This window comes from Notamacropus eugenii, chromosome 3 (assembly GCF_028372415.1).
Source record: "Notamacropus eugenii isolate mMacEug1 chromosome 3, mMacEug1.pri_v2, whole genome shotgun sequence".
Classification (NCBI taxonomy): Eukaryota; Metazoa; Chordata; class Mammalia; order Diprotodontia; family Macropodidae; genus Notamacropus; species Notamacropus eugenii.
The window spans coordinates 367,066,417-367,093,359 of NC_092874.1; the positions used below are offsets into that span (position 1 = coordinate 367,066,417).

The window sequence follows — 26,943 nt, forward strand, 5'->3', positions numbered from 1 at the left end:
AAAAAATATTACAGTAGAGGGAAGGAGGGGAGGGAGATGAACATTGTTTGAGAGGTACTATCTGATTGGATTCAAGGAGGAAACAGCAAATTCAGTTAAGTATAGAAATACAAGTAGCTCTATAGGCAGTAGGAGGGGAAGGGGGAAAGAAAAGGGAAAGGAGGCTAAAAAGGAGGGAAGAAGTGGTAAGGCTAAAGGGGATTAAAAGGGAGGGGGATTGAAAGAAGGGAGGGAAGATTGAGGGAGGCAGTGGTCAAAAATGAAAACTTTATTGTGGAGAGAGAGGGAGAACTAAAAGCATGAACAAGGAGAAAGGGGATGGAGGTAAAGACACAGAAAGTAATCCTAATTGAATGTGAATGGGATGAACTCTCCCATAAAGTGGATATTGATAGCAGAATGGATTAAAAACCATAATGCAACAATATTTTGTTTGCAAGAGACACATTTGAAATGGAGACATCCACACAGGGTAAAGGTAAAAAGTTGGAGCAGAATATATTGTGCTTCAGCTGATGTAAAAAAAAGCAGGGGAAGCAATCCTAATCTCAGTCAAAGCAAAAGCAGAAATAGATGTAATCAAAAGAGATAAAGAAGGAAATTATATCTTGCTAAAAGGCACCATAGACAACGAAGCAATTTCATTAGTAAACATGTATGCTCAGCATGATATAGCATCAAAATTCTTAGAGGAGAATTTAAGGGAGTTACAGGAAGAAATAGAGAGCAATTATATTAGAGGGGGACTTCAGCATCCCCCTCTCTGAACTTAATAAATCTAACCTCAAAATAAACAAAAAAGGAGCTAAGGAGGTGAATAAAACTCGGGATAAGGCAGATATGATAGGTTTCTGGAGATTTTTGAATGGCGATAAAAAATGAATAAACCTTTTTCTCAGTGGTACACAGCCCATATACAAAAATTAACCATGTAGTACGTCATAAAAACCACACAATCCAGTGCAGAAAGGCAGAGATAGTCAATTCATACTTCTCAGATCATAATGCAATAAAAAATATATGTAATCAAAGGCCTTGGAAAGGCAAACCAAAAATTAATGGAAACTAAACCATCTAAACCTAAAGAATGCATGGGTTAAATAACAAATTATAGAAGCAATCAAGAACTTCATTCAAAGAATGACAATAGTGAGACCACATACCAAATCTTATGGCATACTGCAAAAGCAGTTTTTAGGGGAAGTTTTATATCTTTGAATGCCTACATGAATAAAATAGAGAAAGAAGAGATCAATGAATTAGGCATGCAGCTGAAAAAGCTAGAAAAGCAACAAACTGAAAATCCTCAAGTAAATACCAAATTAGAAATACTGAAAACCAAAGGGGAGATAAATAACACTGAAATTAAGAAAACTATTTAACTAATAAATACGACTAAGAGTTGGTTTTATAAAAAAAAAACAATAAAATTTATAAACCTGTGTTCAATGTGATTTTAAAAAAAAGAAGAAAACCAAATTACCAATATCAAAAATGAAAAGGGTGAATTAACTTCCAATGAGGAGGAAATTAAAATAATAATTAGAAATTATTTTACCCAACTTAATGCCCATCAATTCAACAATCTAAATGAGATGGATAAGTATTTACAAAAATAGAAATTGCACAGGTTAAGAGAAGAAGAAGTTGAGTAATTAAATAGCCCCATCTCAAAAAAAAAAAATAAATAAATTAACATGGCATCAGTGAATGCCCTACGAAAAAATCTCCAGGGCCAGATGTTTTTACAAGTGAATCCTATCAAACACTTAAGAAACAGTTAATGCCAGTATTATATAGACTACTTGAAAAAATAGCTGAAGAAGTAGTCATGCCAAATTCTTATTATGATAAAAATATGGTTCTGACACCTAAGCCCAGAATAGTCAAATCAGAGAAAAAATTATAGACAAATTTATCTAATAAATATAGATGCAAAAATTTTAAATAAGATATTAAGAAAAAGAGTGCAGCATTATATCATGAGAATAATACATTATGACCAGGTAGGATTTATGCCAGGAATGCAGTGCTCTTTCAGTATTAGAATAACTATTAGCGTTATTGATCATATCAGGAACAAAACTTCCAGAAGCCACATGATTATCTCAATAGATGGAGAAAGAGTCTTTGACAAAACACAACACCTATTCCTCTTGAAAATACTGGAAAGCATAGGAATAAATGGAAATTTCCATACACTAATAAGCGGTATCTACCTAAAACCATCAGCAAGTAATAAGGACAAGCTAGATGCTTTTGCAATAAGATCAGGGATGAAACAAGGATGTCCATCATCACTACTGCTATTCAATATGGTATTAGAAATCCTACCTGTAGCAATAAGAGAAGAAAAAGAAATTGAAGAAATTAGAATAGGCAAAGAAGAAACTAAGTTATTACTCTTTACAGATGACATGATGATATACTTAGAGAATCCCAGGGAATCTAGTCAAACACTACTTGAAATAATAAATAACTTTGGCAAAATTGCAGGTTATAAAATAAACTCGCACAAATCTTCTGCCTTTTTATATATTAGTAATAAAGTCCAACAACAAGAGATAGAAAGAAAAATCTCATTTAAAGCTAGGGTAGACATAAAATATCTGGGAGTCTACCTGCCCAAACAAACCCTGTGACCATATGAACACTATTACAAAACAATTTTCACACCAATAAAGTCAGATCTAAGTAAGTGGAAAAGCATAAGCTTCTCGTGGGTAGAACAAGCTAACATAATAAAAATGACAATTCTACTTAAATTAATATGCTTATTATACTTATTCAGTGCCATGCCAATCATACTATCAGACAATAATTTTCTAGAGCTAGAAAAATGTCAAAATTCATCTAGAAGAACAAAAGATAAAGAATACCAAGGAAACTAATGAAAAGAAAGGGAGGGTGGCCTAGCCCTACCACATCACAAATTACATTGTAAAGCAGCAATCATCAAAACCACTTGGTACTGGCTAAGAAACAGAGAGATAGACCAGTGGAATAGGTTAGGTATGCAAGACACAGTAGTTAATGAATATAGCAATCTACTGTTTGACAAAACCAAGGACCCCAGCTTCTGGGACAAGAACTCACTATTTGACAAAAATTGCTGGGAAAACTGGATAACAATGTGATGACAATTGGGCATAGACCAAAGCCTGACACCATACACAGGAACAAACTCCAAATAGATACATGATCTTGGTATAAAGATTGAAACAAGAAACACATTAGTGGGTCAAGGAATAGTATATTTGTCAGATTTATGGAGAATGGAAAAATTTTTGACACAACAAGAGATAGAGAACATTATAAAGTGAAAAGTGGATAATTTTAATTACATTAAATTGAAAAAATTTTTCAGAAACAAATGCAATACAAGCAAGATTAGGAGGGAAGCTGAAAACTGGGAAAGAATTTTTGCAACTAGTGTCTGTGATAAAGGCCTAATTTCTAAAATATACACAGTACTGAGTCAAATGTACAAAAATATGTCATTCCCCAATTGATGAATCATCAAAGGACATGAACAGGGAGTTTTAAGAGGAAAAAATTAAAGCTATCTCTAATCATATGAAAAAATGCTCTAAATCACTGTTGATTAGATAAATGCAAATCAAAACAACTCGGAAATACCACATCACACCTATCAGATTCCCAAACATGGCAAAACTGGAAGATGAAAAATGTTATAGAAGATGTAGAAGAGTTGGAACACTAAATCATTGCTGCTGGAGCTGTGAGCAGATTCCAACCATTCTGGAGAGCAATTTGGAACTTTGCCCAAAGACATATAAAAATGTGAATGGCCTTGGACCCACCAGTATTGCTTCTGGGACTCTATTCCAAAGAGATCACAGAAATGGAAATGGGTCCCACATGTACAAAAATATTTATAGCACCTCTCTTTGTGGTGGTCAAATACTGGAAATTAAGGGGATGCCCATCAATTGAGGAATGGCTGAACAAATTGTGGTAAATGAATGCAATGGAATACTATTTTGCTATGAAAAGTGATGAACAGGAAGGCTTCAGAGAAGCCTGGAAAGGCTTATATGAACTAATACTGAGTGAAAGGAGCAGAACTAGGAGAACTCTGTACATAGTAACAACTATAGTGTGTGAGGAATTTTTCTGGTAGACTTAGTATTTCATTGAAATGGATGGCCTTAAAAAAATTTCCCATTAACTCTTGAGGAAAAATGCCTTTCACATCTAGAGAAAGAACTATAGAACTGGATCACAGATAGAAACAGACCATTTTCTTTTGTATCATGCTTTATTTTGTTTTATTTTACAGTTTCTTCCATTCATCTTAATTGTTCTCTACAACATGCATTTAATAGGAAAGTACATGTAAAACCTATATAAAATTGTACACCATATCAGGGAAAGAGTAGAGATGTAGTGTGAGGGAGGGGGAGAGATGGGAAAAAATCTAAAATATACGGAAGTGATTGTTGAGCACTGAAAACAAATAAAATATTTTAATTTAAAAAAAGGCAAAAGAAAGTCAGATGAGCTTCTTGATTAGGTCAGTGAAGTGATCAGATTTATCCTTTAGAAATATCAGTTTAACAGTTGTGTGAATGATTGATTGGAGAGGGTAGAGATGTGAGACAAAGAAATCAATTAGGTACATATTACAATAGTATAGGTGGGAGGGGATGAGGCTTGAACTGAATTGATAACCTTATCTCAATCAACTGGGGTCAAAATCAGGATATCATTTTGAGTTCCTTCCTCTCTCCTATTTTTCTGTCCATATGCAATCTGCTATCAAGTCATGATGATTTAGCAATGGATTGGTTATGGAGGAGCATGGTTCCTTCCCAATGTCTTCTATATACACTCCCTTCTCTCCTTTCACAGTGCCACTACTCTAGAATAGATCCTCATCATTTAATGCCTGGACTATCAAAATAGCTTTCTGTTTGGTTTCACTGCATTAAGAATCTCCCTACTTCAATCTATCCTTTTCTCAGCTATCAAATTGTTTTCTTAAAGTGCAGGTCTGACCATATCATCACCTCTTTACCTATTAGCTCCAGGATAAAATACAATACCTTGGTTGGGCTTTTAAGGCCCTTCCTCAACTGACACTTTCTTGCCTTTTCAGTCTTCTGATTCAAAAACTGGCCTTTTTGCCTCCTGTCCTCCAAGGAACAACTTAGAGAAAACACTGCACCTCCAGAGTCTGTATTTTCACTGGCTGTCTTTCATGTCTAGAATGGACTGTCTCTTGTTCTGTACCAATTGGCTTCCCTAGATTTCTTTATGTCTCAAATAAAATTCCACCTTCTACAAGAAGCCACTACCAGTCCCCTTTAATTTTAGTGTCTTTTTTTTCTGAAATTATCTTAAATTTATCTTGTATTTGGGCTGGTAGGTGGGGAAGTAGTTAAAATACTAACCATGCAGTCTTAAAGAATTGAGTTCAAATCCAGCCTTGGATATTAGTTCTGTCACCCTCCACAAGTCATTTAACCTTTGCCTTCCTCTGTTTAGTTTTCTGCGAAATGGAGGTAATAATAGCATCGACCTCCCAAGTTTGTTGTGAAGATCAAATGCGATACAATAAAGCACCTTACAAACCTCAAAGTTTTATATAGATTTTTGCTGCTGTTACATATCATATATATATATATATATAGTTTTTATGTAATCTCATCTATTAGATTATAAGATTTTTAATTTAATATTCAAACACAAAACTCAAAAGAAACATAAAAAGATAAATGAGAATGAGAACTTATAAGGGACTCAACAAGGTTTTTTAACAGTCCATATTTGATGATGATACATGTAGCTAAGTCACGAGGGAGCTATTAGGACAGTTAAAGGGAGTTTACATGGATAAAGGACATGGGTGTTAGTCAAATATGTTTGAAGGATTTAAAAAAAAAGAAAGACATAAGAAAGAGGGATGTACTGGGAAATGGCAGAAGAAAAAGGTAGAATGTGGAAATTTTCCCACATAAAACCAGCAAGCAAGGAAGAGCTTTTAATGTGGAGGGGAAATGGAAACACCGTGATTATTTCATCAGAATTAATTCAAAGAGGGAACTACACACACACACATAAGTATATGTACACACATAAATAAACATACATACGTACATATACATATGAATTTAGTTGTGCAAAAAGTATATCTTGCCTTCCTTACCCAGAATATAGGAGGAGAAAAGAATACTAGAAGGGGTGGAGTAGGGTGGGAATGATCAGAAGGAAACTGAATTAAGGGAGGCAGTAGTTAGAAACAAAATAGACTTTTGAGGAAAGACAATAAAAAAGAAAGAGAAGAACAAATAGAAGAAAATGAAATACAGGGAAGTATAGAGCAATCTTGGCTGTGAATGTAAATGGGATGAACTCACTCATAAAATGGAAGTAAATAGCAGAGGATTATGAACAAGAATTCAACATTGTATTTTTGTTTGTTTTTGTTTTCTATAAAAGACACATTTGAAATAAAAAGATGAATACAGAGTTAAAATAAAGGGCTGGAACAGAATCTAACACACTTCAACTGAAGTAAAAAAAAAAGGAGGGATAGCAATTACAGCCTTAGACAAATCAAAAGCAAAAATACGCTTAATTCAAAGAGGTAATTGGGGAAACTACATTTTGCTAAAAGGTACCATATGCAATGAAATAGTATCAGAAATATTTACAGTTAAGTTTCTCTGTTAAAGATCTCATTTCTCATATTTATACTGAGCATAGAAATGAGTCAAATGCATAAAAAATAAGAGCCATTCCCCAACTGATATATTGTCAAACGATATAAAGAAGTAGTTTTCAGAGTAAGAAATCAAAGCTATTTATTGACATGTAGAAATGTTCTAAATCACTATTATGAAAGAAAGGGAAATTAAAACAACTCCAAGAAAGCAATTACATCTATCTGAAATGACAAATGCTGGAAAGGATGAAGGAAAGTGGGGACACTAATGAACTGCTGGTAGAGTTGTGAACTTGTACTATCAATCTGATTAACAGTTTGGAACTATACCCAAGAGGCTATAAAACTGCCAACCACTTTACTCAGAATTGTCACTACTTCTTTGTATACCAAAGACATAAAGGAAAAGGAAAATTTTATATATACATGTAAATATGTATATGTGTATATATGTATATGCATATGTATATATATATATATGTATGTATATATATACACACATATATATTTGAGATTTATATATATATGTATATGTGTATGTGTATATGTATATGCATATGTATATATATATATATATATATGTACATATATATATATATATATACATATTTGACATTTATAGCAATTCTTTTTGTGGTGATAAAGGATAAGAAATTTACAGGCTACTCATCAATGGGGAAAGGATGACCAAGTTGTGGCATATGATTTTGAAGAACTTTTCTGCTACAAGAAATGCTTGGGATGTTGGTTTCAGGAAAGAAAAATGCCAAGAGCTACATGAACTGATGCAAACTTCAGTGAGAAGAATTGGAAATAGCAGAAATCTCACAATAATGATCAACTGTGAAGGAATTGGTACTTTGATCAATAAAATGACCCAACACAATTCCAAAGCACTTATGAACAAGTACTGTTCCCTTCCAGAGACAGAAATGATGAACTCTGAGTGAAAATGTAACTAAAATTTTCTCACTTTATATTTTTCAATATGGATAATAGGGAACTACGTTTTATAAGATTTTACACATGTAATTAATATCACATTTGTTTACTTCTCTGTGGGAGGGGGAGGTGATGGGAAAGAATATGAAACTCAAAATTTTAAAAGAACAGAACGGTTAACATATATAAATAATAATTTTAGGAGAACTACAAGTCTATTCTGTTCAGGGTTTAATACTTATCTGTATAATGATTCTACTCATTTTCACTTATCGTGAAAATTTTTGACTGTCTCAACTTCACATGTACTTGACATTCACAAGAATTTATTTGTTTCCAATGAAAGTCTACTCATGACTAAGAGAAAATTTTTTAAACTTGAGTCTAAATTAAATTTTCATTGATATGAAGCTCTTATATGAAATAGAGTGATCACAAAAAAATGAATGTGCATTTATTCCTTAAAAAAGCTGTCTAATTCAATACCAACATTCACTAATCTACAGTAAATTAAGGGTCTGAGAAACTAAACAAAGGTCAAGTGGTACTTATCACTGTTTCCTTTCCAAATAAGCAATAACATTATTTAGATTAGATTATATGAATTAGCATCAAAAAAGTAGTCAGATTTTAGCAGTATGTTAGGTAGTTACAAAACATATGATACAGGTGATGTTTTGAAATTATTGGTTTTGTCTTTGGTATAATGGGGCAGCTTATTCTCTGCTATAACCACTGAAACAGATCCAGAGAATTTGATATTCTTTGCTTTGTAAATTAAGGGTATTGTCTCATGGACTTTTATTCTACGATTGTTTGTGTTTTTTTTTAAATCAATTTTGCATCACAACATCACACAAGCCCCTACCTGCTTTCAATTAAATCGCTCAAAATGAACACAGTATCTGAAAATAGTTAAATAAAATAACATAAAAGTGACTTGAACCTCTTTACACTTTAGTAGTTTAGCATTATCAAAGGAAAGATCAACTGGATGTTTATATTTATCTTAACAATGTTCAGAATTTTAATTAATTTAATTCAATTAACATTGTTAACTGAAGTTTGCTTACATCTAAAGCTGTTTTAAATATAATGCGCAGTTGTAGTATTTTTCTTTCATCTTCATTCACTTGATATAACTTCATAAAGGCCTTTTATGCTATTTCTGTCTTTACATTTTTTTAAATTGAGTATTTTATTTTCCCACAATATAAGTAAAAACAATTTTCAGAATTAATTTGTAATTTGAGTTTCAAATTCTCTCCCTTCCTTTACACTACCTTACTGAGACAGCAAGCAATTTGATATAGGCTATACATGTATGTCAGGCAAGTATATTTCTTTTTTTTTCCAAATGATTGGCAAGTTTATTGATTGATTGATTGATATTATTCATTGCTTTCAGATACAAACTATCAAATACGAAACAAGAAAAATACAAGACTATAGTAATTAAAACCTGAATCAACCAGATGCAAGATAAGGTATTCAAAACTAAACAATTTAAAATCTATTTGAGATATAATTCACAACTGAAATGCTTAAAGTTCTTCCTCACTCAACAATGGACATAGCCAGTATGATTTAATTGCCTTTTCTCCCTATAACTGTCCTCAGAGTCTGGTGCCTTAGTGTTCTAGAAAATCCCTCCACCATGCTGGACTCTTTTTCCCACTGGCCAATTCTTTCTTGGGTCTTCATTTGGGAAACAGGCCCAAGATGTTCAAAGTTCATTTTGCTCTTTGGCTGTGCTTTTGACTCAAAGGACTTTGCCACAATGCCTCTTTTTGGGTACCTTCTCCACTACTAACTTGTTAGCTGTTTTTATGTGTTATTTTCCTCCACTAGAACATAATCTCTTCAAGGGCAGAAAATTTGCTTGTTTTTATTTTATTTATTTTTTAAGTTAATTTTATTTATTTTCAGTGTTCTACAATCACTGCCATGTAACTTAGATTATTATTATTCCCTCCCTCCCCCCATCTTTCCCCTCACTCCCCAGACTGCATACAATTTTATATAGATTCTACACATACATTCCTATTAAATATATTTTCACTATAGTCATGCTGTGTAGAAGAATTTAAAAGAATGAGAAATCATCTAACAAACCAAAATGCAATACACACATACACACACACACACACACACACACACACGCACACACACACACACATGCACACAAATGATCTGCTACATTCTGCTGTTGAATTCCATAGATCTTTCTCTGGATGTGGAAGACATTTTGTATTAGAAGACCATTGGAAATGTCTTTTTTTAAATCCTTGCATTGCTATGAAGTTCCAAATCTACAAGAAAAAAACTCACACACTGTGGCCGTTGCTGTACACAGAGTTCTTCTGATTCTTCTCCTTTCACTCAGCATCAGATCATATAAGTCATTCCAGGCCTCTCTGAAGTCTTCCTGTTCATCATTTCTTACAGAGCAATAGTATTCCATTACATTCATATACCACAATTTATTCAGCCATTCCCCAATTGATGAGCATCCCCTTGATTTCCAGTTTTTGGTACCCTTTCCCATTTTTATATCTCTTGGGGATGTAGTCCTAGAAGCGATATTGCTGGATCAAAGGGCATGCATATTTTCATAGCCCTTTGGGCATAGGTTCCAAATTGCTCTCCAGAATGGTTGAATCAGCTCACAGCTCCACCGGCAATGTATTAGTGTTCCAGCTCTCCCACATCCTCTCCAATATTTATCAACTTCCTATTCTGTCATATTTGCCAATCTGATAGTTGTGATGTGGTACCTCAGAGTTGTTTTGATTTGCATCTCTCTGACCAAAAGTAATTTAGAGAATTTTTTCCAAAAGTATAAATATCTTTAATTTCTTCTTCTGAAAATTGCCTTTTTGACCATTTATCAATTGGGAAGTGACTTGTATTTTTATACATTTGACTCAGTTCTATATATATTCTAGAAATGAGGCCTTTATCACTGACATTAGCTGTAAAAATTCTTTCCCAGTTTTCTACATCCCTCCAAATTTTGATTGTGTTGGGTTTGGTTGTGCAAAAACTATTCAGTTAATGTAATCAAAATTATCCATCTTTCACTTCATAATGCTTTCTATCTCTTCTTTAGTCAAAAATTCTTCCCTTCTCCATAAATCTGATAAATGCACTCTTCCTTTCTCCACCAATTTGTCCATAATTTCAATATTTATACCTAGCTCATACACATTTGGATTTTATTCTTGGGTACAGTGTGTGGCATGGGTCTATGCCTAGTTTCCACCATACTGTTATCCAATTTTCCCAGCAATTTTTGTTGAACAGTGAGCTCTCATCCAAGAAGCTGGGATCCTTGGGTCTATCAAAAAGTAGATTGCTATATCATTGTCTACTGTGTCTTAAGTATCCTAGCATATTCTACTTGTCTACCCCTCTGTTTCTTAGCCAGTACCGAGTGGTTTTGATAATTTCTGTTTTATAATACAATTTGAGATGTGGCAATGCTAGGCCACCTTCCCTAGCATTTCTTTTCATTAGTCCCCTTGATATTCTGGACCTTTTGTTCTTCCAGATGAATATCGATACTATTTTTTCCAGCTCTGGAAAACAATTATCTGTTAGTTTAATTGGTATGGCACTAAATAAGTAAATTAGTTTAGGTAGAATTATCATTTTTATTATATTGGCTTGGCCTACCCCTGAGCAACTGATGTTTTTCCACTTATTTAGATATGAATTTATTTGTGCAAAAAGTGTCTTGTAGTTGTGTTCATATAGTGCCTGGGTTTGTTTTGGCAGGTAAACTCCCAAATATTTTATAATGTCTACCCTAGCTTTAAATGGGATTTCTCATTCTATCTCTTGCTGTTGAACTTTGTTACTAACATATACAAGTACAGAAGATTTGTGCGAGTTTATTTTGTAACCAGCAACTTTGCCAAAATTGCTTGTTATTTCAAGTAGTTTTTTACTTGAATCTTTGGGATTTTTTAAGTATATCATCATATCATCTGCAAAAAGTGATAACTTAGTTTCTTCTTTGTCTATTCTAATTGTTTCAATTTCTTTATCTTGTCTAATTGCTATAGCTAACATTTCTAGTGCCATATTGAGTAATAGTGGTGATAATGGACATCCTTGTTTCACCCCTGATCTTATTGGAAATGCATCTAGCTTATCTCCATTGCATATAATGCTTGCTGAAGGTTTCAGATAGATACTGCTTATCATTTGTGGAAAGTCCCCTTATTCCTATGCTTTGCAATGTTTTTAATGGGAATGTGTGTTGTATTTTGTCAAAAGCTTTTTCTGCATCTATTAAGATGATCATGTGGTTTCTGTTACTTTTGCTGTTGATATGATTGACAGTGTTAATAGTTTTCCTAATATTGAATCAGCCCTGCATTTCTGGTATGAGTGCTACCTGATCATAATGTATTTTTCTCGAGATAAGTCACTGTATTCTTTTTGCTAAAATCTTATTTAAAATTTTTGCATCTATATTCATTAGAGAAATTGGTCTATAATTTTCTTTCTCTGTTTTATCTCTTCTTGGTTTAGGTATCAAAACTATATTTGTATCACAGAAAGAATTTGAGAGTACTCCTTCTTCCCCAATTTTCCCAAATGGTCTAAATAATATTGGAATTAACTGTGATAGTGATAGCATTCACTTGTAAATCCATCTGGCCCTGGATTTCCTAGGGAGTTCATTGATGGCTTATTCAATTTCTTTTTCTGAGATGGTGTTGTTTAAGTATTTAACTTCTTCTTCTGTTAATCTGGGCAATTTGCCTTTTTTAAAGTACTCCTGCATCTCATTTAGGTTGTCAAATCTGTGGACATAAAGTTGGGCAAAATAATTTCTCATTATTTTTTTAATTTTCTCCTCATTGGAGGCGAGTTCACCCCTTTTGCTTTTAATATTGGTAATTTGACTTTCTTCTTTCTTTCTTTCAATCAAATTTACCAAAAGTTTACCAATTTTAAGTGTTTTTTTCATAAAATCAACTATTAGTTTTATTTATTAGTTCAATAATTTTCTTAATTTCAATTTTCTTGATCTCTCCTTTGATTTTCAGTACTTCTAATTTGGCATTTACTTGGGTATTTTCAATTTGTTGTTTTTCTAGCTTTTTTTGGCAGCATGCCCAAGTTATTGATCTCCTCTTTCTCTATTTTATTCATGTAGGCATTCAAAGATATAAAGCTTCCCCTAACAAGTGCTTTTGCAGTATCCCATAAGTTTTGGTAAGTTGACTCATTATTGTCATTCTCTTAAATGAAGTTGTTGATTGTTTATATGATTTGGTGTTTTATCCACTCCTTCTTTAGGATTAGATTATTTAGTTTCCAATTAATTTTTGATTTAGCTTTCCATGACCTTTTATTACAAATAATTTTTATTGCATTGTGATCTGAGAAGGATGCTTTGACTATCTCTGCCTTTCTGCACTGGATTGTGAGCTTTTTATGCCCTAGAACATGGTCAGTTTTGGTTTATGTGCTATGTATCCCTGAGAAAAAGGTATATTCCTTTCTATCGCTGTTCAGTTTTCTCCAGAGATCTATCGTACTTATCTTATCCAGAGTTTTATTCACCTCCTTAGCTTCTTTCTTGTTTATTTTAAGGTTAGATTTATCAAGTTCAGACAAGGGGAGGTTGAGGTCCCCCACTAGCATAGTTTGCTGTCCATTTCTTCCTGCAACTCTCCCAACCTCTCCTGTAAGAATTTGGATGGTACACCACTTGGAGCATACATGTTTAGTAATGATATTGATTCATTGTTTATGGTGTCTTTTAGCAGGATATAGTTTCCTTCCTTATCACTTTTTATTAGATCTATTTCTGCTTTTGCTTTGTCTGAGATTAGCATTGCTCCCCCTGCTTTTCTTACATCACTTGAAACACAGTATGTTCTGCTCCATCCTTTACCTTTACCCTGTGTGTATCCCCCCATTTCAAATGTGTTTCTTGTAAACAATATGTTTTTGAATTATGGCTTTTAATCCATTCTGCTATCTGTCTCCATTTATGGTAGAGTTCATCCCATTCACATTCACAGTTATGATCACAATTTGTGTCTTCCCCTCAATCCTCTTTCCCAACGTTTGTACTTTTAGTTCTCCTGTCTGTCTTCCATTCTTCAATAGTTTTCACTTTTGACCACTGCCTCTTGCAGTCTTTCCTTCCTTCTTTCAGGCCCCCTCCCTTTTACTGCCCTTTATCCTTACTATTTATTCCCTCCCATTTAGCTTCCCCTCCCCTTTTTCTCCCTTCCCCTCGTACTGCCAATACAGCTAGTTATATTTATACATTTAATTAAGTTCATTGCTCCCTCCTTCAACCAATTCAAATGAGAGTTTCTCTCATGTAACAGCTCTTTTGCCTTATGGAATATCAGATTCCAATTCTTTTGATCTTTTAATGTAGAAGTTGCACGGTCCTGTGTGATCCTGACTGTAGCTCCTCAATATTTGAATGGTGTCTTTTGGGCTACCTGCAGTATTTTCTTCTTCACTTGACAGTCCTGCAATTTGGCAACAATATTTCTTGGTGCTTTTAGTTTGAGATCCTTTTGAAGAGGTGAGAGGTGGATTCTTTCCATGACCACTTTGCCCTCTTGATCTTGCACTTCTGGGAAGTTTTCCTTGATGATTTCTTGGAAGATATTGTCCAGACTCTGTTTTTCATCAGGGCTTTCTGGTAGGCTAACGATTCTTAAATTTTGTTTCCTACATCTAGTTTTCAGGTCAGTACTTTTTCTAATTAGGTATTTTACATTTTCTTCTATCTTTTTATCCTTTAGATTTTATTTAACTGATTCTTGATGTCTCATAGAATCATTAGCTTCTACTTGTCCAATTCTAATTTTCATCAAACTGTTTTCTTCAGTTAACTTTTGCATCTCTTTTTCCTTCTGTCCAATTAGTCCTTGAAAGGAATTATTTTCTCAAGCAATTTTTTTGTACTTCCTTTTCCATTTTTCCAATTTTCCTTTTTAAAAAGGTGTTCTCTTTAGAGAATTCTTTTTGCATACTTTCAAAATCATTGGCCAGTTTTTCCTCTATTTCCTTCTTCAGCTACTCTGGGAGAGCTCTTTGTGCATATGAACAGTTCACAGTCCCTTCTGAAGTTTCAGATGGAAGTACAGTCTCACTACTGACCTCTTTGGTAATCATATTTTAGTCGTTGTCCCCATAGAAAGATTCTATGTTCTTTTCCCTCCTCCTTTGCTTCTTGCTTGTGATGGTGAGACTTTATGTTTTGTGGCCTCTGGTTCTTTCTGTTGGAAGCTGGAGAATCTGTTGTTGAACTGCTAATGTGGGAAATCTAAGGACAGGTGCCTTTGCTTTTCCTTTTGTTTTGTGTTTCCTGGCTTAGCCCTGGGGTAGCTTGTTAAGTGTTGGGGAGCAGTGGTCTGGTCATGGGAGATCTCCTCAACTCAGCTAGAGCAAAGGCAGGCTCAGCTCATGCTTAGGTCCTACTGTGATTCTCAAGCTTGAGTTCTAGTGGGAGTTTTCACCCCCTCTGGGGCTCCTCTCCTAGCACTGAGCCACACCTGTATCCTAGTGCAATTTTCCACCCCCTTGGGGCTCCTCTCCTTCCTGTTAGCCTCCAACACAGTAAGGAATCCCCACTTAGGTGTTTCCTATCCCCAGGTGCTCCAAGACTTTTGTCCCTTCAGCTGTTCCCACTGATTCAGGATTTTTCTGCGGAAATATTTTATGTTTTTTTTGAGGTCAATGAGGGGAGGGAGAGAGAGCATTTACTGATCACTCTGCCATTTTGGCTCCCAGAAAATCAAGTAGGTGACTTACAGATGTTGAATCTGAGGGCTGAACGTGTCAGGGAGTGGCTGCAGCTGATACCTGGGACTAAGAGGCTGTCACTCACTTGGCTCCGCTGGTCTCTTGCCCTGGGCTTCCACCCTGCCTTTTCACTGTGCTGCTGCTGCCTGTGGCTGCCCCAGGGTTTTGCTGCTCAGCCAAGTTACTGTGGAATCACCTGCACTGTGTTCTGTGAGCTAACCTGGGAGGAATAGATCCTTCCTGCCAATCTTTCAGTCTGTCCTGTGCTGTGAATCTTCCACAGTCTGTCTCTTATTGGAGTCTACACCTCCAAAATTTGGTCAGATTCTCTTTTTAGCGGTATCTGAAGGAGTTTATCTAAGAGCTTAGGTGAGTAGTTGCTCTCACTCCACCATTTGGGCTCTGCCCCCAAAACACATTTCTATATTAATCTAATTTATATTAATTTCTAATTAATCAGTCATAATCATATAATCTATACTATTGTAAAAAAAAATCATACATCAAAGAAAATTTAAGTGTAAATAAAGAAAAATTTAAAAAAATTAAAAAATATACTTTGATCTGTATTCAGACTCCATTAGTTCTTTCTCTATGGATGGATAGCATTTTTCATTACAAGTCCTTCAGTTTTCTTGGATCATTGTATTGCTGAGAAGAGCTAATCATTCATAGCTGATCATCTTACAACATTGCATCAATTCATGTAAGTCCAGATTTTTTCTGAGAACATCTAGTTCATCATTTCTTACAGCCCAACAGTATCCCATCACAATCATATATCACAAATTGTTTAGCCATTTTCCAATTGAAGGGTATCCCTACCATTTCTAATTCTTTGCCAATCTCAAAAGAGCTGCTATGAGAATATGTATAGGTTCTTTTCCTTTTTTTTTTCTTTTTTCAATCTCTTTTCAGGATACAGGCCTACTAGCAGTATCACTAGTCAAAAGACGTGAGTGGTTTCATAAGCATTTGGTTATAATTTCAAATTGCTCTGCACAATGGTTGCATCAGTTCACAACTTCACTAAAAAATGTATTAGTGTCTCAATTTTCCCACATCCCCTCCAACATTTGTTGTTGTTGTTTTTTTCCTTTTCTGTCCTATTAGTCAATCTAATAGGAATGAAGTACTACCTCATTATTTTTTTTCAATTGTGAAAAATTTATTGAGAATCCACCAGCTCCAAATTGGTCTGGAAACATCAGGCAGCTTCTTCTTTTGTGACTCAGTCCTTTTTGAGTGGTCCCATGAAAGATTTTTTCTTCTCCACAGTCTGGAACCGACCATGGCCAAATTTGGATGTGGTGCCAATAAACTTCAGGTCGATCTTCTCCAGGGCACAACGTTTGGTCTGTACCAGCAGAGACTTTTGCAGGGTGAGGACATGCTTCTTGGTCCCAACGACACAGCCTTTCAGCATGATAAAGTCATCAGTCACTTCACCGTAGTGGTCAAAGCCTCCCAAAGGATTGATGCTCTTGTCAGACAGATTATAATCTGTGGATGCATTGTTTTTTATCAGTTTGCCATCCTTGATCTGGTAGCCCTGGCCAATCTTGTAGATCTTTTTGCTGATCTCAGTGCGATGGTGGTAGCCCTTCTGACCAGCTCGAGCCACAGAGAAGGCTACCTGGAAGGGATGCCAAGCTCCAATACATGCCACCTTACGCAGTCCTCAGTGGATTTTTCAGGGCAGTTTCTTGGTATGCCAGCAGCTAGTGACACCTTTGCAATCCTTGTCCTTCCTCTTCCCAATGACATCAATCATCTCATCTTGCCCAAACACGGTGGACATGGGCACCTGCTGTTCCAGCTTCTCACGGGCCCAGTCCAGTTTCTCAGCCATGCTAACCACCATTCACCTGGATCATCAGGTGAGACTTTTTCTGCCTCAGAGGGAGCAGACGCATCTGGGTGTGGGCAATGATGCAGATCACCTGGCAGTACTTCTTCATGCTGCTCAAGTCTTTCTCCAGCTGCTTTTTGCCATCCTCATCTTGCCACTTTTTGCAATACTTGGTGAAGGCCTTTTTCTTGGACTTATGGCAATTCTTATAGAATCGTCTAAATCGTCTCTTAACACTCATTGCTGATGTGCTCAGCAAAGATGGTTTTAAAGCCCCGCAGGCCGCGTGGGGTTTGCACGAAGCCCACGATGCCCACAATGACCATTGGGGGGGCATCTCCATGATTGTCACAGCCTTGACTACTTCCTTCTTATTGACCTTTGAGCCAGGCCTGTCTGCTTCTCGAACAATATGGGTCATGCTTGCCTTGTAGCCCAGAAAGGCAGTCAGATGGGTGAGCTTGGAGGGGTCATCTTTGGGGAAGCTCTTAACCTTCTCCTGGTGCCTGCTGCTTCTTTTTCGAGGCAGGAAGCCCAGAGACCAATGCCTGGGGAGCAGATAACTTCCAGTGGGACATGCTGCTGCTGATGTACCTGTGGCTGCTGCTGAGGCAAGTTTGGAGCCTACCTCATATTTTTTAAATAGTATGTTTAAAGCATTTTTTAAAAAATATGGCTATAGATGAATTTTATTACTTTTGCTGATAATTGATTTAATATGCTAGTTTTTTTTAATAACTGGAGGATGGCTCTTATGTTTTCAAATTTAACTTATTTTTTATGTATTTGAGAGATCAAGTCTTTATCAGAGAAACTTGCTAAAAATTTATGATTGCCAACTTCTGTACAATATTTTCCTCCTGCTTATTCGATTCTTTCTCTTTTTGCCCTATCCCTCTTCAAAAGTGTTTTGTTTCTGACTACCACTACCCAAAAACTATTCTCCCTTCTACGAACACTTCCCTTTTCTCATTCCCTTCCTTTCCTACTTTCATGTAGAATATGATTTCTAACCCCAAATAAGTGTCTATATTAGTCCCTCTGAGCCAATTCCAATGTGAGTAACATTCAATCATTTCCTCTACTACCCCTGTTTCCCCTCCACTGTAAAAATTCTTTCCTGACTCTTTTATGGAACGTAATTTGCTCCATTTTACCTCTCCCTTAAACCTCTTTCAATGCTTTCCTCTTTCTCACTCTTTAATTTTATTTTTATTTATAATACCAACATGTTCAACTTACACCTGTTCCCTCTATCTACATATATTTCTAACCACCCTCATAATGAGAAAGTTCTTATGAGTTACAAATCTCATCTTCCCATGTAGGAATGTAAACAGTGTAACCTGATTAAATCTCTTATAATTTCCTTATCCCATTTACCTTATTAGCTTCTCTTGAGTCTTGCATTTGAAAATCAAATTTTCTATTTATATCTGGTCTTTTCATCAGCAATTCTTGAAACTCTTGTAATTGAATATTTCTTTTTTTCCTGAAGGATTATATTCAGTTTTGCTGGCTAGATGATTCTTGATTATAATCCTAGATCCTTTGACTTCCAGAATGTCTTATCCCAACCCCTCTGCTCCTTTAATGCAGAAGCTGATAAATTTTTTGCTATCTTGATTGTGGTTCCACAGTACTTGAATTGTTTCTTTCTGGCTACTTTCAATATTTTCTCCTTGACCATGGAATTTAAGTATAATATTGCTGGGAGTTTTCAGTTTGGGATCTCTTTCAAGAAGTCATTAGTGAATTCTTTCAATATCTCTTTTACCCTCTGGTTCTGGAACATCAGGACAGTTTTCCTTAATAATTCCTTAAATGATGATGTTTATATGTCTTTTTCCTCATGTCTTTCAAGTAGTCTAATAATTTTAAAGTTATCTCTCCTGGATCTATTTCCCAGGTCAGTTGGTTTCCAATGAGATATTTTACACTGTCTGCCATTTTTCATTCCTTTGGCTTTGTTTTACAATTTCTTGATTTTTCATAAAGTAATTAGGCTCTGTCTGCTCCATTCTAATCTTTAAGGAATTATTTTCTTCAGTGTGCTTTTGTACCTCTTTTTCTATCTGGCTAATTCTGCTTTTTATGACATTCTTCTCCTCATTGGCTTTTTGGATCTCTTTTGCCATTTGGATTAGTCTATTTTTAAAGTGTTATTTTCTTCAGCATTGTTTTGGGTCTCCTTTAGCTAGCAGGTGACTCATTTTTCAAGATTTTCTTGCATTGCTCTTATTTCCCTTTCCAATTTTTACTCTGCTTTTCTTACTTGATTTTCAAAATCTTTTTTCAGTTTTTCCATGGCCTGAGGCCAATTAATATTTTTTTGGAGATTTTAGATGGAGAAGTTTTGACTTTGTTGTGTTTTGTTTGTATAGTTTGGTCTTCCTTGTCACCAAAGTAAGATTCTAAAGGTTGATTATTTTTTTTTCTGATTTTTGCTCATTTTCCCAGCTATTTACTTGACTTTTCAGCTTTTTGTCAAGGTAGTTCTCTGCTTCCAGTGGGGGTGGATGGTGTACTGTGAGCAGCTTGATTCCCCTACAATCTGTGGGCCTGGAGATCAAGAAATGGTAGCTGCCACTGCTTCTGTCCCTGCCTGTGCCTCTGCTGCTGTTGCTGCTGATTCTACCTCCTCCATCCCCTTCACCACTCTGGAGTTGGGCCCTGACCACTCTATTCTCTCACACAGGTCCCACTTTTGCCTTTAAAGGAAAAACTTTAAGATTTTTTTCCAGTAAAAATGTATTCAAATTTCATTTTGTTAATTTTTTGAGAATTTTCTTTTTCATATTCTGAGGAGAAATCGAATTAGAAACACTTTTAGGTGCCTGGGTTTGGGAAAACCAGACTTTAGTCTTTTCCAGAGCTGTGATTCTATGACCTTACTTCATTATGCAAGTAAATGCTCTGCTTATTTCAGGAGGTTTTAAAGAATTGCATTGCTTGCAGAAACATTTGGTTAATGTGCTGTTACCTGTTTCAAGGAGATCACTATATAGAACTTTATTCTTGGTCTATATTTCTCATACTTGTGTCATTGGATGGCCAGTGATGAAACAATAGGATTTTGTCTCTGTGAAATGAGACAGAGCATATTATCATCTTTACCTTAATACCTTGAACACCTCAATGTTAAATTCTAATTTCTATTCTACTACCTCCCTACCCCAAATTAGAGAGTGTGAGATGAAAGGGGGAAAAATGAAGACTGGTTCTGGAGATGATGATTTTCCTGCTAGTATAACTTACAAAGACTATCTATTTTAAATCTTGAAGAGATATTATTTGCATTGGTAGAATGAGTATTCAATACTGATGAAATCAGAACTTCTTGAAGTATGAAATTTAGCACTAAAGTTAAGTTAAGACATCTTATCTTACAAGTTGTTTTTACATATTTGTCTCAGTTATCTGGCTCTTCTAGTTAAAAATAAAAGATAGGGATATATAATTCCTTAATTTATTCACTCTGTGTAAATATTTACATGTTACTCCATTGTTCTCCAGATTCATTTGGCTTTTCTTCCATTTCTAGTCTTTTTGAGGGTAGATGTCTCCAGTGAACTATATGTGACAAATAATAACAGGATGAAAGAAATTTGCATTTAAATTATTTGCCTACCACCAACCAACTATTTAATCTTGGACAAGCAATTGTCTTGTACAAGACAATAGTTTCATCTTTAAATAAGAGGGTTGGACTAAATTATCTCTAATTTCTAAAATATCTAAAAAAGATTTCCTGTTTTATACACATACACACACATATATACATATAAATATATGTACATATGTAAATGCACATACTACATATATATACAAATACACACATACAAATATATATTTATATACATTTGTATATGTATATACATGTATATATATATATATATAAATTATTCCAATTTATTTTTGAAGACTACATTTTCTGAAGCACATAAAACTCATCTTATTGAATCATTCTAAAATTTACACTGATAAGAGTTTGTTGAAAACATCTTTCTCTCATAAAGTGAATCATTTCACTATATCAAGCTACTATTTCTTCCTTGAAACATTGTTTCCTTAATCTGCACCATTATGAAAGATTCCATCGATGCAATGCATGTTTTCTGATATTGCACTTTTACTCATTAATAAAGTGAAGCATTATTTAAATAATTTGGCCCCAAACATGCCCTTTCTATAGTATAATGTCCATAGGAGGAAAGTAACAAAGTTTCAGTGTGTTGTTTTATTATGTATGTTTTCCCCCTCGAATATGTATGGGGAATTAAAGTAAATATATGACCAAAATCTTTCCCTCAGTTGTTAAATTGCTAAAGTTCATGAACAAGCAGTTCTCAAGAGGAAATGCAAATGAATTGTAAATGTAAATGAAGAAGTGTTCCAACTTAATAATGGTAAGAAAACATGAAAACCAAATATTTTTGTGGTTTCACCACAAACACCAGAAAATTGGTAAGGATGACAAAAGGGGAATAGTCATTGTTGCAGGAAATGCAGGAAAATAGAAAAAAAATACACTTTTTGTGGATTGGTAAGATAGCCCAAGGATAATGGAAAATAGTGAGAAATTATACTGAATAAATGACTAAAATAAAAAGGGGGCTTATGTACAACCAGATGTTTATCTCAGCACTTTCTGCAGTACAATTGTTTGTTTGAAGGGGAGGAGGGAAAATTTATCAGGGTAGGCCGTGTAAGTTGATTTGCACTCAGCCCAGAATACAAAGACCAGTGATCAAAACAGTAAGGTGTTAAAATTTTAAAACATAAGAAGGCTTAGTTCTTTTTTCCTTCTTTACAAAGTATGAAAAAGTTCTCTGATGTATCTAGAGTTAGAAGGCAGCTAGCTATCTGCTGAACAAAGTTCAGTCTCTGGAGGCTCTTTAAAAAACAAGACACTGTGAGACTATAGTTAGTCTTGTTTATGATGAGTCAAGCTGTTAGGAAAGCCACTCCTCTGGAGTCCAGCTGAGTGACCTTCCCAGAAGGGACATTGTTCCCAGGAGGATGAGCATGAACTCATGTATAAGAACAGCAATAAACTTAAAAATGTGACAAAATTATAGTTTCTTTGTCCAGTACAAAGTGATCCATTGGAGCTATTGGCATTCTTGTAGTTTTCCCAAAACCTTTCTAATGTCAAGGGTAAAATTCCTTAAGTATCTCCTCTAATACTTCTTGGCTTTTCTTTTGACTAAGGGTTAGGGAAATAGCAGTACAACACTAAGGAAACCCATCAAGATTTTCTGCTGCTATAAATATGAATAAAAGCTATGTGGAAATAGTTTGTTACCAATAGTACTGTAAATGTTGGCGAGTGTGTTTCTTTTCCCTTTTCCTTTTTCTTTTTCCAATAAATTAGATTTTTTTAAAAATCACGAAACACAAGATGATTGTCTTTCCCTCCATAAACAGCTTTGATCTTAGACATCTGATAGTTTATGTAAATTTTGCAGTGTTCCAAGAGGTTGAGTGCCCTCCACATAATCTTATGTTTTACTTGAATCTCCTCTTTTCTTGATATTTAGGAAGATTTTTAAAATTATATTACTCTATTTTATTTAGAAAGTGGTTGCAGGTCATATCAAAGCACAAATCTCCAAAATACACACAGCAAACATGATGATTAGTTAATAAAGACACTAGGTAAATGGAAGCGTCACTCAAATCAAAAGCTGGATATGAAAATGAATGAAAGCAAATTCTCTTTTCAAACATTATCCGACGTGGCTCCTTCTTTTCTCTGCAAAAATTAAGCTCTTGCTTGACAAAACAAGAAAAAAATAGAAATATAAGTAATATGTTTCCCAAATATATTTGTCATTTTTCTTTGCAATCAGAAAGTCCATTAGAAAATCGACTGCCCCATGAAGTCAAAATGCCTACTAAAAAGTCAACCACATAATTTTAGGCTGATTTCCAGGATACCAATTAACAGATTTAAGAGATAACTTTCTTTTGAGTCAAAAGAACTGGCAAATTGCTGTTAGCGTCATACTTTGAGTTATACTTCTTAAATGCACAGAAAAATGAGAATATATAGCAGATATATGCAGATGCAGATAAGTAACCTGTTTATAACTTTTAGTGTTATGGAATTCTCTGGCTTACTGAAAAGTTAAGTGATTTTCCTATGGTCACACTAATAGTGTTTCAGAGGCAAAATATCAATCCGGGTCTTCCTTATTTCAAGAATAATCTTACTCTTACAGGGAGAATATGTACCCAAAATAAACAAAGCACAGTATAAATAGGTTAGTTATTTAACACTAATATAATATTTAAGGACAAAAGAGGCGGGGAGGTGATTCAGGCCTTTGTGTCATTGACTGGATAACTTCGAATCTTCATCATCATAGTGGATTCCCACTCAAACATCTTCAGTTTAAGCCTTTACTGTATTAATCATATAGGAATCCCAAGATATTGTTTGACAAATCTACATATTTCAGCGACATTTTCCTTTTAACCTCTTCTGTTCTATTAAGTTAATATTATATCTAAAATTGAACTTACCATCTTAGCTTTAAAACTAGCCCCTTCTATTCTTCACTGTTTAAAAAAATATGTTTTCTAATCATCCAGCTTAGAATTTCAGTATGTCTTACTGATTCTTCCTTTCTAATTATTTTGTGTGTGGCATATGGAAAGAATGACTGATTTGGCATTAGACAACCTTGGTTCAAATCGTGTTTTTGACACTGACTACCTGTGTGACCTTGAACAAGTTCTCTGACTTTTCTGGAATCTCAATTTCCTCATCTGTAAAATGAAGAAATTTAAAAGCCGTTATATCTCTAATATATGATCCCATAACACTCCCCTTTTTAGACTTGATGCCACTTTTATAAAATTTAAACTTTTATTGTATATCATAACTATGTTGATTATCTTCTAATAGATCTTACTGTTCATAGTCTCTACCCTCACAAACCCATCCAATGCAATTACCAGATTTGTCTTTCTACAGTACTCCTTTTTTATCATATCTTTTCTCTGCTTAGGACATTCAGTGTTTTTTTTTTTAATTTATAAGTGAAGTCCAAATTCTTTAGTCATTAAGCAAAGTTTTCTATAATCTATCTCCTCATACATTTCTAACTTTTCCTCTCAATACTCACCAGGATAGAATCTCATCTTTAGAGAGATTGCTATCATCACTGTTACCTTAAAAGAAAGAAACAGACAAATGAAATACTATCCACCTTACTTCCTTCATACATTTGCATATTCAATCACACTTCGTTCATTCTCACCTGCCATCTCTTAATATACAAGCTTTAATGTCATTAAATAATGTGATATTCCCTGGAAATTATTGTTAGAATATGTGTTTCTTTTTTTTATTTAAGTTCTATAATGATTCAGGTAATATAACAATTGAAAGGGAAAACAGACCATTTGCTATATAATTGGACCCTTTCTAAAATGACATTTTGACAACATCTTAGAGGCATGGTCAACAATTCCTAAAGCCTATTAAAGATTATAATTTAATATGAGGGCCTAATCCACATTCTTAGAGCAAGTGAACTGGAGAGGCCAAAATCTAAATCCCGTTATTTAGAGTTTGTTTGGGGGGTGCTGATTTTCATATTCTCTTTTCAGTAATAACTTATAGTGGGTAAGAATATGTTATATTTCTTCATTGACAAGATTTCTTTTTTCCAGATCTCAAACCTCAGTAGGATTACTACTGTTAACTAAACATGAAACTTCAATCTCTTACCAGTGGAATACTTTCATTGGAGATATTCCATTGGGCAATACAAGTTTATTAATTTGGAGGCCTTCTGATCATTCACATCCTCCTGTGAAATGAACTCTAGGAAGAAAGAAAAAAGGTATTTGTTACTTACCTACTATTTGCTAAGCAGTTTACAAATATCATATCATTTTATCCTCACAGTAACCCTGTGAGATAGATACTTGTTTTCAAAAAAAATTCAGGCAAATAGACTAGGCCAGACTGGGATGGAGAAAGATTCCAGACAAAGAAGCTTATATCTGATCTTGGGAGCAAGAGAGAGCTATCGAAATCTGATGACCAGGAAGACAGCACACTCAGATTTGTCCTTTAGAAACATTATTTTGGTGACTGTGGAACTATTGATTCTATAGAGCCAACTTAAGGTGTACAGAACAATTAGGATGCCGTTAAAATAGACCAGACAAAAAGAGATGAGAGACTAAATAAGAGTGGCAGTCATGTGAGTAGAAAGAAGAGAATATGTAAGAGAAATGTATTGCAGATATAATGTGAGCTAATGATGTGACTAACAAGACAACCATTTTTTTCGACTCTTTACTCAAAAACAGGTCTTTCTAGTTTTGAATGAATTATGCAACAAATGCAACAATGAATCATGTAACAAAAAAACCTAAAAAGACAATTTGCCTTACAAACACTTCAAAAAAAGAAACAAAGAAATACCAAGGAAATACCAGTAATGAAACAAATCACTGCAATTCTAGTTAGTATTTGTTTTTTTAAATAGATATCTACGGAGTTTTTAAAAAGAAAAATAACAACAAAGGCATCATTAAATTAATTTCACTCATACATATACTTAGATAAACATAAAATTACCATATTAAAACAGTAGAAATAATGGTAGAGGAACAGATCTGAAATGTCATGAACTAAACCTCACAATCACCTTCCTCTTTATCAGAGGTTCCCAAAGTGGGTGACACCACCCCCTGGAGGGCACTGCAATGATCTAGGAGGGCAATTGTAGCCTTGGGTACAATTTGGGGGCATTGAATAAAAACAAAGGAGGGTGAAAACATAAGGAAGTAAGAAAAATAAGAAAATATTGAAAAGCCATTCATATATGTTCATCTTTTGTGTAATAGAGGTAAAGTAGGAGTAATTATATTATGTTCACAATAAACATACAAAATGCAAGTCAGTGATCAAGTCTACTGATAGGCCTTAATGAACTAGTCTTGGTAGTTGAGTGTGTAGGCCATTGTTCGTAAGTCCAACATGCATCACCAGGAATATGTGTGTTTAAGGATTTGTTTACAATATACTATACAGTTACATGATGTTGCTTCAAAATTTCAGTGCAGGAACAACCCCCCACAAATTTACAATAAATTACTAAATTTAAGATGTGTCATAGATAGATAGATAGATAGATAGATAGATAGATAGATAGATAGATAGATAGATAGATATTTAAGCATTAGGGGGTTAAAGAAAGTAGATTTCCAAGAGACATTGTCATTTTTATTAAAGGGGGCAATAGGCTAAATAAGTTTGAGAACCTCTGCTCTAGATGAACCAATGTTCTTTAAGGAATTAACAATAGAATGGGAATGGTTATAAAATGAAAGAAAGGGAAAGTAGAAGGAAATATATGTTACCTCAAGAAAATCAGTGGTAAAAAAATGAAGTGAAAGCTACTCCTGTAGCTTCAGGAAGAAGAAGGTCTACAAGAGAGATGGTAAACTAAGGAATGGGAACAGTGAAAACGAAAGAAAAAAAATCTTGGTTCATTGTGGAAAAAGGTCTGTTAGAAGCAAACTTCCACAGGATGAGATTCTGTACTAAGAGATGGGGATTTAATGATGGACATAATTTGTAAGGATTTGATATTCAAAGAGATCATCACTTTGAAACAAGATAATATGTCCATAG

At 34.6% G+C, this 26,943-nt stretch overlaps 1 pseudogene; it reads right to left on the reverse strand.

Annotated features, from left to right (window-relative positions):
* Positions 1 to 16,634: 16,634 nt before the first annotated feature.
* LOC140531678 (large ribosomal subunit protein uL3-like) lies at positions 16,635 to 26,423 on the reverse strand (annotated as a pseudogene).
* Between the last annotated feature and the right edge of the window lie 520 nt (positions 26,424 to 26,943).